General features: G+C 36.6%; 1 long non-coding RNA gene across 1 annotated transcript in view; it reads right to left on the reverse strand.

Moving 5' to 3' along the window:
* Positions 1-1,074: 1,074 nt before the first annotated feature.
* LOC122810367 overlaps positions 1,075-14,392 on the reverse strand; it is a 54,735-nt gene continuing 41,417 nt past the window's right edge. The window contains exon 2 of the long non-coding RNA XR_006366090.1: positions 1,075-1,521. This is a non-coding gene — a long non-coding RNA (uncharacterized LOC122810367). The remainder of the gene's footprint in view (positions 1,522-14,392) is intronic.

Genomic DNA, 14,392 nt, shown 5'->3' on the forward strand with positions numbered 1-14,392 from the left:
TGAAGTCACTAAATAATAATAAATAATGACAGACGTGAGTATCAAACTTTATGTCCTTCAGAAAGCATATAATAATGCAAAGCGTGTTATTCTAACAACTTTGTAAGTTAATAGGAGCAATATTTAAAATATGTCCCTATTTTTGGGCATTTGTCCCCCATTATTTCTAGTTCTGTCCAGATTTCTTGCACTGCGAGGTTGACAAATATGATAACCCCTGTAATTATGACGTATCGGAATTTAAAACGTAAATAAACACTTTTTTTTTGCAAAATATGGATACACTTCGCATGCACAGAAGCTTAGGTTCCGATGCCACTACTCGTCAGTTAATAATCAATCACCGACTACTTAAGCACATTTTAGATCGTGGACGCCGCTATGGCCTTCACTGAATCAATACTAAGTTCAACACATAAACATGGCTGTCAGTATTTGGTGGTTATAGTCTGCCCTTTCATAACCCAAACAGTTAAGAGGTGTGTGTTTCTGTCTAAGTGATCACACAATTTTGTTTTTGTTGTTTGCTGGCACCGTACCTCTTACCTGTCCAAATTTTTGCAGAATGATCACATTTTTTGCTCATTTTTTTTTATCTGTCCACGTTAAATATGTGGATTTATGGCAAATCGTGGAGGATTCAAGTCACTAAATAATGAAAAACAGTTAGTTTCAGAATTTATACCCTTCAGAAAATGTATGTTAACGCCATGATGGTTATGCTATCAACTTCCAATCTTTCTAAAATCAATATTTAAATACTGTTCCTACTGTTGTGCCTTCGCCCCCCCCCCCCCTTATTTTTGGAAAAGTCTAAAATTCTCGATCCAACAGGTGGAGAGCTATGGATGACACTTCGATAATGTGCAAAATTTAAGTGCAAAATTTAAATCTGGCTTGCAATCCACTAGTAATGCACCATTCTTCATGCTTTTCCAAATTAAAAATGGAAGGCAGACGCATATTTGTAAACAGAATTAAAACTAGGCAAAGCGCAAAGTATGTTGTAATTAAAATAATTTATTAAATTTTCAATTGCAGAACGAAAATTATTATTAATTAGAAACTCAGCAGTATAAAAAATGCACATTTTATTGAAGTTATGAGACAGTAACAATTCTTAACTTGTAAACGAGTACAACCAGTCATTGTATTACAAAAAACTGCGGATATTACCATTCCAAACAGTGCATTTTTATCGCCAATGTTCTTTAGGCAGACATTTTTATTTGAGCAAGAGTGGTAAAACATATTGCACCTGTGTAAAACAATCGCAATTCAAACGGATCTTACTTTGGAATTAGTAAGCAGTTAAATGTGCATCCGTTTGTTTGTTCGTTTATGTAGTTACTTCGTTTATTATTCATTCATTCATCCTTTCAACTTTTCATTTTTTAACGAAGAAGACTTTAGTATCCTGGTTTTCGTTGCTCATTTTTGTTCATAATTTCACACTGACTAATCCATAAAAGTGAAGACTCCAACAAAAGCATTACGTCGTGGCCTCTGGAGCAAAAGGTCCTGCAGTAAATGACAAATGGGTTGTGAGTAAACTTAGAGAAGAAAATACATGTCATGGAAAATAATGTGTTTCCAATGAAGAGCACGATGCCATTTTTATAAAAGCCAAACCTTGGCCTACTACTGTTAGTAGCCACTAGTCAGAAATGTGTTGCAGAATTATTCTTTATGAAACTGCGGATGCCGAATTATTTTAAAACGTCATATAAACATAAAACTGTATTTTGTTCAGAGAAGCGTTTGCACTGTTTCCTGCACAGCTCTCAAAATAACTACTCCCACCACCACAGCTGTCCCTCTGTCTCAAGCCCATTTTATTTAATTTCTGATTAATTTCTATTTGCTCGTTACCCCCTTCGGATTAAACTGTTTCATTAAACTGTCACGGAAGTGAAATATTACTTTAAAATCTGTTCAGCTAAACTGGAACACACACATATAAATGCACATATATGCATATTCTCACACACACGCAGACATACATATGCACACACATACATACACAAACATACATATATCTATACATACACATATACGCCTACACACACACGTATACACACACATATACACACACACACGTATATATTTATACATACACATATATGCATAAACACATACATATATACACACACACAGACACACATATATCTATACACACACACATATATGCACACACACGTATATATCTATACATACACATATATGCACACACACACGCATGCATATGCATACACACACACATTCATACATACACATATTGCATACACACACAAAGACAGATGGATAGAAAGAGAGTGATACAGATCGTACATATATACCTATTTACATATAGTGCCCTTCAGGTGGTCTGTCACTTTATCTAATTATAAACTGTTTGGAAAAGCGATCTAATCACTGCTGATCTAATTATATTATAATAAGGAAAGTTTATGATTGTTGAATTATTAGTATAAGTTTTCTTAAGTATTTATGAGTTAAGATTGCAGCTTACTTTACCAAAGTGTGTTGGATTGTGTAGCAACAAAAGGTGGTTATTTGAGAGGTACACCGTTTGGAATTTTAGGGTGACTGGAATAGGGTGTTTTTTTCTGTATGTTGTGTTTTTAAACGGATAAAACACTTTAGTAAAATGTCTAAATATTTATGCATATAATAGAATTAATTTTTCCTGGGTTAAAAATCGTGGAAGCATCGGAAGTCGGAATGCTTTCAAATTATTATGGTGAGTCTGTAGTTAATTCAGCATAATATAAGAAACTATCCAACATTTTTGTCTGTCCGAAGATCGTTTTTCTGAAAATTTCACAGTAAAATGGCGGAGAAACGTGGTCTCAGTAATGACGCGATTCACTGTTTTATATTTACTGCATATAATGCTACAACTGGGTATTCATGCAGGGTATTTGTTGTTTGATATTCTCCTTTGATATTCCAACTTTGAGTTTAGGTGTTTGGAATATGACTGTATAACAAGGAGGAAGCTTGCCGATATGTTAACTCGGTCAGTTAGGTGGAATTCAAACGTAAAGACATTAAGATATTAAAAGGACGTTAAGATTCTGTTTATTAGGAAGCAGTATTTATAAACACGCAGGGGGTGGGTGTAGAATGCAGTTCTGAAAAACAACAGCAAAAAAAAAATGCTAAATAAGCTAGGAGTCTGAAAACGAACTATGACATGCATATAATGCTCCAGGTCTGCTTAGTTACACATGCTTGCTGTAAATATCACTTAACAGTTTGAACATTTTCAAGATTGCAGAAAACCTGTTTGTATTTTGCGTTTAATATATTCTCTGTTGCATTTAGGCCTGTCTTGGAGTTGTTTAATAAATTGTTTTAGATACATATTTCTCTTGAAGTTTATGGCTGGACTAATTTTAATAACTTGGTGATGTTGTTGGTAGTAGGTACGCATTCATACTTCTTACGATTTACTCTAGTCCTCTCCTTATCAGTTTCATCGCTGGTTTGGCATATGTGCCATTCCCACTCCTTTTCACGTAAACGATGTTTAATTAAAGTTATATGTAAAACTACTCATTGGTATGCAAACCAGTACATTTACTGGTTGCGTTATAACGACAGCTGGTGTAAAATGCCAAGCATCAACCATCTTGAAAAAGTCTGTAACAGAGTGGTGAAACATATTCTAATTGTATAATACAAATCATAGTAAACATTTGTACCAACAAATATTTCAGAACATACATTACTTTAGCAAACTTGGTTTATAAGTTTGGATTTTGTAGGAAGTATTTTCTTAACTCGCCTGATGTTTTGAGAAACTTCTTTGAGTGTAAAGGAGTTATGTCATGCCTTGCAAGTTAGCTCAGTTCTTGTGACACAATTCCTGATCATACAGTATTTGATTGGGGGGGTCCCATTCTTTAGGAGTTTCAAAAGGCCAGTGACTTTTATGTCTGGCTCTGGCCAAATGCATTTATATTATAACTAGTTAACTAAGCAACTGTCTAGTCAAAGAGCTAACAAATACAGCTTGAATACATTAGGGAAGACATTTTTTTAATTCTGAAAATGAGCTACAGTTGCTTGATTTTAGTAGAAGGTTGAAACAGTTGAGTACACGATAAACAGTAGATGGGGTCCTGCTTCAGTAAGATAATAACCATAACAATTGTTGGATCTTTGTGCCATTTTTTATTTGTTTGTTGGTTGATTTGAAATTTTATAAATAGGTAAGTCAGCTGACCCTTTTTGGCCATGACCTGTGTACTCCAGAGAAGCAAAGTGTATAACGCAATGAAACGTAAATGACAAAAGTGATAAATGACGTGATAAAAATACATATCAAAGTAAGTACACATAGAAAAGGGATAGCAAGAAATAGCAGTATTCACAACATTTCAAGCATTGTGGAATTATGTACAAGATTTACTGGGTGGAGTTTTCTTGGCAGCGAGATGGCTATACGTAGTACTTGTAAATATTCCGATTACCGTAAATCAACCCTAAAACAATTTACCCAGTGTTGGAAAACAATTACAGGCAGCTTCTTCTAGTAGATATTCCTTCCTTTAGCCTTTTTTACTTACTGTCTCTTTCTTCTGTGTTTACTTATTAGTTATCATTTTCAGATTCAGCCCTGGAGCACTGTCTGGTTAAGTGCCTTGAATAGTGACCCACATATAATTATCAGCCTCTTAGGTCAAGAATCAGGAACAAATAGAAAAAAAAAGACCAAACGTCGGATAATAGGATTGTAAATATAACAACACTTCATACAGTGTTATTGTATACACAAAAAGTTGTGCATTTTCTAAAGTATACAAAGTGCAAAATTCAAGTGTCTGACATTATTTAGTGACTGCATCGCAGTCGTTAAAGATTTGATATAAAAATCATACATTTTTACAAGACCCATACCAAAAATACAAGACAAACTCCGGGGCATTCTGCGAAATCAGGGACAGTTGAAAGGATTATTCGCACTGGAGAGATTACAGAGCAAATGGAGGGTGATGCGCAAATCGAGACTGTAGAGGCCGCGTTTTTCTCCACTATGCTAAGCTATTTATGTTCATAGGTAAACTAGGCTAGCTACCCTTGTGGGCCATTTTAAGCCTAGCCATTTTCTCTTCCAAAGGTGAAAAATCAAACATTGACTGTTCAGATTTTTGTGTCATGTTTTTGGTTTGTTCCTCATAAAACGTGCGTTTTCCTTGCAAATCACTGAGGACTGTTGTTGTTGTGTCTTTCGGCTTTTCCCAGTTAGGGGTCGCCACAGCGGAACTCCGGTCCGCTAATGATTGGCAGTAGATTTTTACGTGCCGAGTTGCCAGCTCTGACGCACAACCTTCAACGAAGGTACGCCCATTCACGCATGTCTCCACGCAGAAGACGCTCTAGCTGAGAATCGAACCGCACAGCGTCTTACTGTGAGGCGACAAAAGACTAAAGACACAAAATTTTGAGTTTCAAAGTTTGTATCTGTCACAAAATACATGCTAACACAAAACACAGTATCTATCTGCTTTCTAAGTTTATAAGAGCAATATTTAAAATATGTTCCTAAGTTTATCCTTTTGTTCCTCCATTACATTAGGTTTTGTCCAGATTTATTTCGCAAAGAGGTTGAGAGGTATGCCCACCTCTAACACACAAAGCTTTAGTTAAGTATTTTTCCTCCCCTCCCTCTTTCTATTTTGTCTTGACTACGCATTTTCAGGTAGCAAAATGGTTTTCAGTGCAGTGTAACGTGCTTGTTTCAAACGTTATTCTCTATTTCAGGTAACACAATTATGCAACAATCTGTTGTGAGGTAGTGTGATGTCACTCAGTTTCTGACTCCAAGTACGCTTTAGCACACGCACAACACTCGTCTTCTTTGCTTAATAATCAGAGACAAATGGGATAAGAAAAAGAGAAAAAAGCGGGGGTCATAAGCCTACAAGCGGGGCAAGTTTTAAATGTTACTCTATGCCACTGAAGCTGAAATAACAAGTGTTACACTGACGTGCATTTTCTGGCATTATAAATTAACTGTTCTTCAGTGATTTAACAGATGATAATAGGTTATCACTAGCCTACCTGCCCCTGTGGGCCATTTTAAGCCTAGCCAATGTACATCTCAAAGGTGAGATCCAAACCTTGTACCTTGCGAGGCAAACACCTTAACTATTATAGCAATGATGATGAAGATGACGATAGCGATGATGGAAAGGGCGAAAGTATGATGTAAAATCAGGAACGTGCTGCAAAATCAGGGGCTGTTGAGAGCTATGCTTTAACTACAAGTGGAAGAAAGGTACCAACTCACTACTCACATATGTGTGTTGTCTCAATTACTGGTGAAGTAAAACACAGATTGGGCTTAATGCTACTTCAGCCTCACCTCATTCTCAAACTCTGAACTTTGAAAAGCATGGACCTCTTAAAATTACGTCAAAAAGATTAGAGAGACGTTCACTTTCATGTTTTTTTAATTACAGTATCTTGTTGTACAATACAATATGCGGTTGTTTACTATTTAATTACGGATGAGGCATTAGATTGTATAACTTCCAGAAGAAAGTCAGTAATCCCAAAAAGTGCGTGGCTAACTGTTGCGACAAAAGTCGATTGTATAGTTTGTGAGTAAGGTTTCTCCTAAATAATCTCCCTCTCTCGTTTGTCAAGCAAGGATTATGATCTTGCCAATGTTTAGAGTCGATTCTGATATGTCCTGTCTTCAGTGATTTAACAGATAATAATAGGTAATCACTAGCCTACCTGCCCCTGTGGGCCATTTTAACCCTAGCCAATGTACCCCTCAAAGGTGAGAACCAAACCTTATTCAAGATAACCCTGACTAACTTTCTTCCTTTACACTAATGAATACTCTTCACCTTTATAAACTTATCCTTAAAAGAACCAAAATACCATGTTATTCCAATTTAAATATATGTATATAGTAACATCTCTTGCACATTACATTTTACTGTTTGTGTTATGATCATGATGAGTATTGTAGTTTTTATTAACAATAGCTGTTTTTAAGCTTGGACTGTTGCAACTTTCTATATTGTATTTAGTGTCTTGGAGCTTTTCTCTCCGGGCCTCTACTGAAAATGGACATGTATCCAGTTAGACTAGCCCGGTCAACAAATGTAAAATAAATAAAATAAAAAAATGTCACTGCACTTAGTGCTCTTTGCAAGTAATGGATTTTTACACTAGCTATTTTGACTCTTATCCTTTTTAAATAGTAGCCTTTACAATGTAAAGGAAAGCGGGGAGGTTTGCCGACTATTTGATTCCCCAAAGTGAGACTTTTTAGTATAAATCCGGTATTTTGCAGGAGAAACCTTGCTCACACATCTCATAGAAGGCAGCATGGTTAACACTTTTTTTCTCCAAAACAACCGCAATATTGTAGAATTATAGTTGCCTCTGTTATTTCATATCATATTAAGATACTCCAGATACAAACAAGCTGTTTTGCAGCTATTACCGGAAGAGTATAAAACATTGTTTCTCATATGTCCTCAGGACATTAGCCTTTTTTCAAAGAAACACGCAAATGTCCAAACAAAAATTGTACTGAGGAAAACTTAGGAGGATTAATTGACAAGCATGTAGTCTAGTCACTTTTGTGGGAAAAATCACAACAGAGAAACGTAATTATTATTATTATTTATTTTTTGAGATTGAATTGATGGCTACTATATATGAAATTACTCACAAAGGCAAAGTAAGCTGTTCTGCGTACTGGATAACCCTAATTCCAAGGGTTACCAGCTGTTCCACTTTGCCAGAGACAGTCCCTCTTTGGACAGTTGTGCCTAGTGAAAAAAAAATCGAAAAAATGTCAAATGGCCTGTTTTATGGCAAACATAGTTCCTATGTTTTCTTTAATAGTTGCATAAACAGTTATTTTGTATATGAAACACCTAAATGTTATATGAAATAGCATAAGCAACTCAAATGCTACAAGAATAAGATTTTATTTTGGCAAAAAAGTGAAGTTCTGTACTTTGCACTGGCTGTGGGTATGTTTTGTTTTTTCTACAAAAAATATCTCACTTGGGGCATTGTAAAAGGTGTCAACTATAGCCGTTCCATGTTGAAGTGTCTTTAAAAAGCGATTAGTGATTATACCGTAATAAAATAACAGCCTTAATTACTGCAAACTAGTATTATGTAAAATACATAATCTCTTGACTGAATGACTTCGAATGAAAGTTTAAAATTCAAATGAAACTTCAGCATACAAATTAACCCTGTCGCGTTCATCAGCAAAGTGACCACCAGAGGGCGCCAATTCATCACACATGCAGCTTTAGTGCGTCAGAGGACCGCCTCTATTTAGTTTCTACTCCAACAAGGCTAAGTTGTCCCTAGTCTCGGATCCATCTCGATTCTGTACAAAAAGAAATATCATATTAGGAGATGCGCCATTACTGATTCTGCTTTCAAAGGTATAGTAATAACTTTCAAACTTCATGAGTAATAATTGCCGATTGCATAGAAACTGCAGCTTCGTTAACTAGCGTCCCATGTTGTACTTACCTTTATTTCTCTTTAAATTACCTGCTTGGGAAATGTTCAGGTAATCCGAGTAAGAAACAGCATGTGCAGCGTGTCTTCGTTTAAACAGATGGGTCAACGTAAGAAGTGATAGTTTCAGATAAGAAAATTTGATCTGTAACTTGATGTATGGTCAAAAGGTACAAGGCCGCGTGTAAATGAAAGTCTGTGGTCTATGCAATTATCCGGAAAAGCGCTTATTTCAAACATGCATATAATTCACAATGCAGTTTAAGTATTAAATAGCTTGTGTGCACTTATTTTAAGCGTTATTGTGTGCGTCTCCAGCACAACTCTGTTTCACACAGGCCTTTGCTGCAGATGGATACGATTTCGGATGGAGAAGGTGCAATGAAGTAAGGGGTCTCTTTGGGTGCTTCTTGTATCGTCCAATTCCGAAGTATTCTTACTAATCACTAAATAATTGGAGACGCCATGTAAAGCTAGCTAGTAAAAATCAAAAACACATAAACGAACAAACCGGTTAAACGTGTAGAACCACAGCAAGACAAGGTTGGGGCTACATAAAGCGAGGAAGCTAGAAAGCTCTTGACCTTCACTTCACATCTTTACAAACACGTTCGTGTGTCAAGCTGTATCTGCTAACCACATACTGCAGACTTTAACCCATTACCGTACTGCTATAGTGTATTCACAAGTTCGTGTTTTGCCAACAATAATAAAAAAAAAATTAAAACATACTATGGTGTCATTGACATCGCTGTACTTCGTGCATAGCAAATTTTCCAATGCATCACACGCAGATAGCGTTCATGGCTTGCTCAGGCTTAGTGTTGCCACCTTTTCAAATGCCCAAAGTGGGACTTTTTTTGTAGAAATGTGAGATTTTGCAGAACAAAACATACCCACGGCCAGTGCAAAGGACAGAACTTCACTTTTTTTTGCCAAAATAAAATCTTATTTTTGTAGCATTTGAGTTGCTTATGCTATTTCATATAATAGTTAGGTGTTTCACATACAAAATAGCTGTTTTCTCCAACTATTAAAGAAAACTTAAGAAATACATTTTGTCTGAAAATCTCAGGGCATTTGCCATTTTTAGTTTTTTTTTTTCAGGACACAACTGCCCAAAGTGGGACTGTCCCTCACAAAGAGGGACAGGTGTTAACCCTACTCAGGTTGAGAATGAATAATAATAACAACAACAATAATAGCAATACGTTTTAGTCTTATTTTATTTAGAACACAAATGGATATAGTGCATCTGAATATGTCTGTTTTCTTTTTCACATTATTCATTTTCAATACAAAAGTGTTATAATCGGTAAGGTCAGCAGAGGCGTTTATTTCTGACAGCTACTTTTGGTGTGTGATACCCCCCCCCCCCCCCTCCCACACTCTCTGAATGAATACATCTGAAATAAGTGAGTTTTAAGCATATGTTATTAACTTTAAGTACAGAACATTATTCCTCCAATGTACAGAATGTATATTCAGTCACCAGCAATATGAAATGTAAAAATCCCACATAACAACAGGTAACAGAATTAGTCTAGTTAAACCATCTTCTTTTATTCTTAAACAATCATCATGAATCTTCCCAACTTCAGATTTCTCCTACCCAAAAACTAGTTTCCCCTTATCAAAATAAATGCAATGGCCACTGATATAAGAGGTAAAAAACAAACAAACAAAAAAAAAAACAGCTGAAACAGGCGGTCATTATCAAAATACATTCAATTCCTTCACCACTTACTTTTTATGCAAAATGCAATAGCATCCGTTGATTTAAAAGGAATATCATTGTTACCAGTTAACTGAGCTGACATAAGTCCAAACAAAAATCAAATGTCTCAGAGTATCTTCGCTGCACTTCCTCTTTCAGTTAAGTCTCCAGTGCGTATTAATACCTACTAACATGATTAGGACTTCCAATATAAAATGAAGTATGTGAGGGCAGGCATAACTCGCTTACATACTTCAGTTTACTCGCTGTAAGCAACCGATTCCATTTAAAAATGCTTAAAGCCTAAAACTAATACCACGTTCCTCATCCTAAAACTCCGTCAGTAACCCTGGTCCTAAAACTCGATCCCTAATCTTAAAATTCTAACCCTAAGCGTAAAACCTGACCCTAACCAGAAATTACAGCCCCAATCCTAATCATAAAACCACACCCATAACCCTAAAACGCCGAATTTATCCCCAATCCGAACCCCCCCCCTCCATAACTCCAAATATGTCCCTATCCTTAATCTTAAAACTCCCAACCATATTTCTCAACCACTTAGCACAAGAAATATGAACAAAGCGTAAAATAATGGGGGACAAATGCCTCCAAATGGGAACAGATTGTAAACATTGCTCTTATAAACGTATAAACTATTACTAGAATACCAGGACTTGTGTTACCATGCATTTTTCTGAAGGATATGAAGTTTGAAACTCAAATGTGTGCCATTATTTAGTGACGTCAGTCCTCGGTGATTTGTCAGAAATCATCACATTTTTTGTAGAACGGATCAAAAATATGAGGCAAAAATTTGGACATTCTGCGAAAATCTGGACAGTTGAGAACCATGCTCCCAACCCTAAAACTCCATTCCCAAGCCTAAAACATCCACTACAACCCTAAAACTCTGCCCCTAAAGGTAAAATGCCATGACTAACCCTAAACAGGCTTTTGAAAACCCGCCCAAAAGTTTATGCTTACCCCCGAAACGCAGTAAAGTTACTCCCCGCCTGGAGCGACTGCTTCCACATTTTACCCCCTGGGCTTCACACTTGTCTACTTTGGCGTACCTGGCGCTTACGCTACTTCCGTACTCCCTCTGCCCGCACACGTATGAAACTTTTTCTGTATATTTCTCGCTGTCTGTCTAAACTCCAGTGTTTTACTATACTTACTTATATAAGCATCTGCACGTTCTAATGTACTTATAACAACATACTAGTTAGTAGTACACAGAGAAAAAAAGTTCTAATAATCACTATATCGTTTCAAAATTCGAATCAATATTTATTAGGAGTTCAAACATTACTGTTTTATCCTGAATAATTAGTCTGCATCATCTCCTTTCTAATTGTTAAAAAATGATAATCAACAATAATGTACTTATTGATCTTATCCACCAATATGCATGTCGTTTTTTTTTTTAACTAAGCATCTAGAAGGCAGTATCGCACATATAAGGTAAGGGTTTCATTTGGGTCCCCCTAATGTTGTCTAGCACTTTATCTAACACAGGCGTCAGTTCATCACGACTCCATGTTATATACCCAGATTACATGCAGATAGTCCGCAGTGCATATTCCACTGACAAATATAACTCAGAATAAAGCATGTACTAGTAAAAGTGTGTTGGCGTGTCCTGTGGCCTGACAAGTTTTTGTATGAGTGGTGGGGTTGTTTGAAAACATTAAACACCCGCGGAGTAAAACCGCTCATAGCTAAGGAGAATGTGTACGGATTGAGGACAGAAACTTCACTTTGTACATGCAGTTTCGTACTGTGCCCCAACCTGCTTTGCATTTATAATGCACACATTTCTATAGATGTTCCCCACGTGCTTCATAAATGTATACACACTTATTAGCTCTTTTCCTCCAGACGATTACCCCAATCTCTCTAAGCAAGTTCAAGTTAGTAGAGAACTGTTTGACCTGCTTTAGTTTGGTCAATTCTATAAATTTTGCTATATCAGCAAGCCACATCGATTCTAATATACAGACTTAAAAACGTACTTAGTGGAGTGCAAAGACTGTACCCAGCTACACCCCTGAACAGCATAAATAAGTGATACCGAAAATGATGATCAGCCTTTAAGTCAGCCTCACAATGGTGTCGCATTGAGTATTATTTTTCTGCAGTGAAAAGGTTTATTTCCTACAAAAAGACAAGAATATGTTTTTTTGCAACCGGCTAAGCACTTACTGGAAACCGTTATACAGAAATTCTGATCGAAAAAGGAAACTGCGCACGTTGTTGCTTTTATATTTGCTGAAAACAACGCAGGTATTGCTTTCACAAATCCGCATGAGTTTTGCAAAAAAAAAAAAAAAAATACTTAACGGTTACCGGAATTTACATAATCGCCATCTTTATGATACAAAATAATTATCCTCGCCTCCATTTTGAGGGCACAAAACCAGTCGTTATAAAACATAATCTAACTATGTCGGTAGTAATCTACATGTACAAATAAGGTTTTAACAGAATTAAAGAAAAATATTCATAACAGCTCAAAAATTAGCTCTATCGGTCTATTGATATTAAAAAGGGCATATTCAGTGCTCTGTTATCAGCTATATATTGCACAACAGGTTGTTGACTTGATTGATTTCGTTAGTGGGCATCTCCGTCGTTTCTTAAATGCTTACTCTAAGCATTAAGCAAAATAAATACATCACAACCGAGCTGCATTCTACTGCCATTGAATCAGTAGTGTGACTATATAACCTACGACAGCCATCAGGATAAAAAAGTCACAAGGTGTTAGTAAGACACTTGAACTTTTTATTTGTACTCAAACCAAACGAAAACTTCATCCGGTGCTTTCCCTAAACACATACAAATAAAGGAATGAATGAAATAAACTCGGACACATCGAAATGTTTGTGGGTCGCTTTATTTATTCTTTCTTCCTGTTTACTACTTTCTTGAAATTGCATGGACTAAAATGTCTGCAACTGAAGATGAAATAAGCATTCACAGTTGTTTAAAATCATACCTCTAAAGTTCTTTGCCCGAGGATCAGGGACAAAGCTAAAAATAATGAGGGACAAAAGCCCCACATCCGGACAATTGTTAAATTTTACACTAATTCACTCAGAAGGTTAACAGACCTGCAGGTTTTACACCAACAACCATTTTCTGAAGTATGAAAAGTATAAAAGTGTAATGCCTGTTATTACAGACTGCCTGTAATCTTCAGAAGATTACCAGATTAAAAAAAAAAACACGTTAAAATTGGGGACATTGGGCAAAATCAGGGACAGATGAGAGCTCTACTTCAAAAGCCATTCCACAAACCAGCCTTAAAGCCTTCTAAGACGGGATTGCACATCCTTTGAACCGGCAAACATGCCTTATTTATTTTAAGTGTTCGCTTGTAATCGTTGAAGAGGGTATTGATCTCGTGGCGATCTGTTACCTCGGGTGCGCAGTAGCAAGTCCCGCCTAAACCCTGCTACATGAATATTCATGAAGTATTTGGCACGTTAGCCAGGATTGGAGGGACTGCAATTAATGAATTTTTGTTTTTACGTTTTTATAGCGAGGTAAGTCCCCCTACACCCCCACACCCTCTGCAAATTAAATATAACAACTCCAAGATCGCACTGCATTGAGGAAAAGGTTAATCTGTATGCATGATGAGAGTCAAACATGCAAGCCACGCCCACATCTGCGCGGACCTCCCGGGGAGGTCCTGATGTAATAGATTACAGTTCTGGTTACTAGAACCTTCAGCACCTTTTTCAGGTAATAGGAAATAATATGGGTATAATGGATTTAAGTTAATAATTTCTCTTAATTCAATTTCATGGGTATGGCAGTGCGTTAACTCCCGTTTCTGGAAATAAGGATGAAACCCTTAAGCGCAAGAGTGCAAGAAATGTGGACAAATGCCCCACATCAATGACAGTTTTTAAAGATTAGTCATATAAATTTTGAAAGTTGCTACAAAATATTTTGCATTAGCATGCATTTTCTAAAGGCTATTTAGTATGCCATCATTTAGTCACTTTGCAGAAAACCACGCGGTGGTGGTGCTGCGGTAGCGTTGTCGCCTCACAGTGAGACGCTATCCGGTTCGATTCTCAGCTAAAGCGTCTTCTGCGTGGAAACATGCGTGAATGGGCGTACCTTCGTTGAAGATTA

The sequence above is a fragment of the Protopterus annectens genome, chromosome 8.part1 (assembly GCF_019279795.1).
Source record: "Protopterus annectens isolate FY-2018-M chromosome 8.part1, PAN1.0, whole genome shotgun sequence".
Classification (NCBI taxonomy): Eukaryota; Metazoa; Chordata; order Ceratodontiformes; family Protopteridae; genus Protopterus; species Protopterus annectens.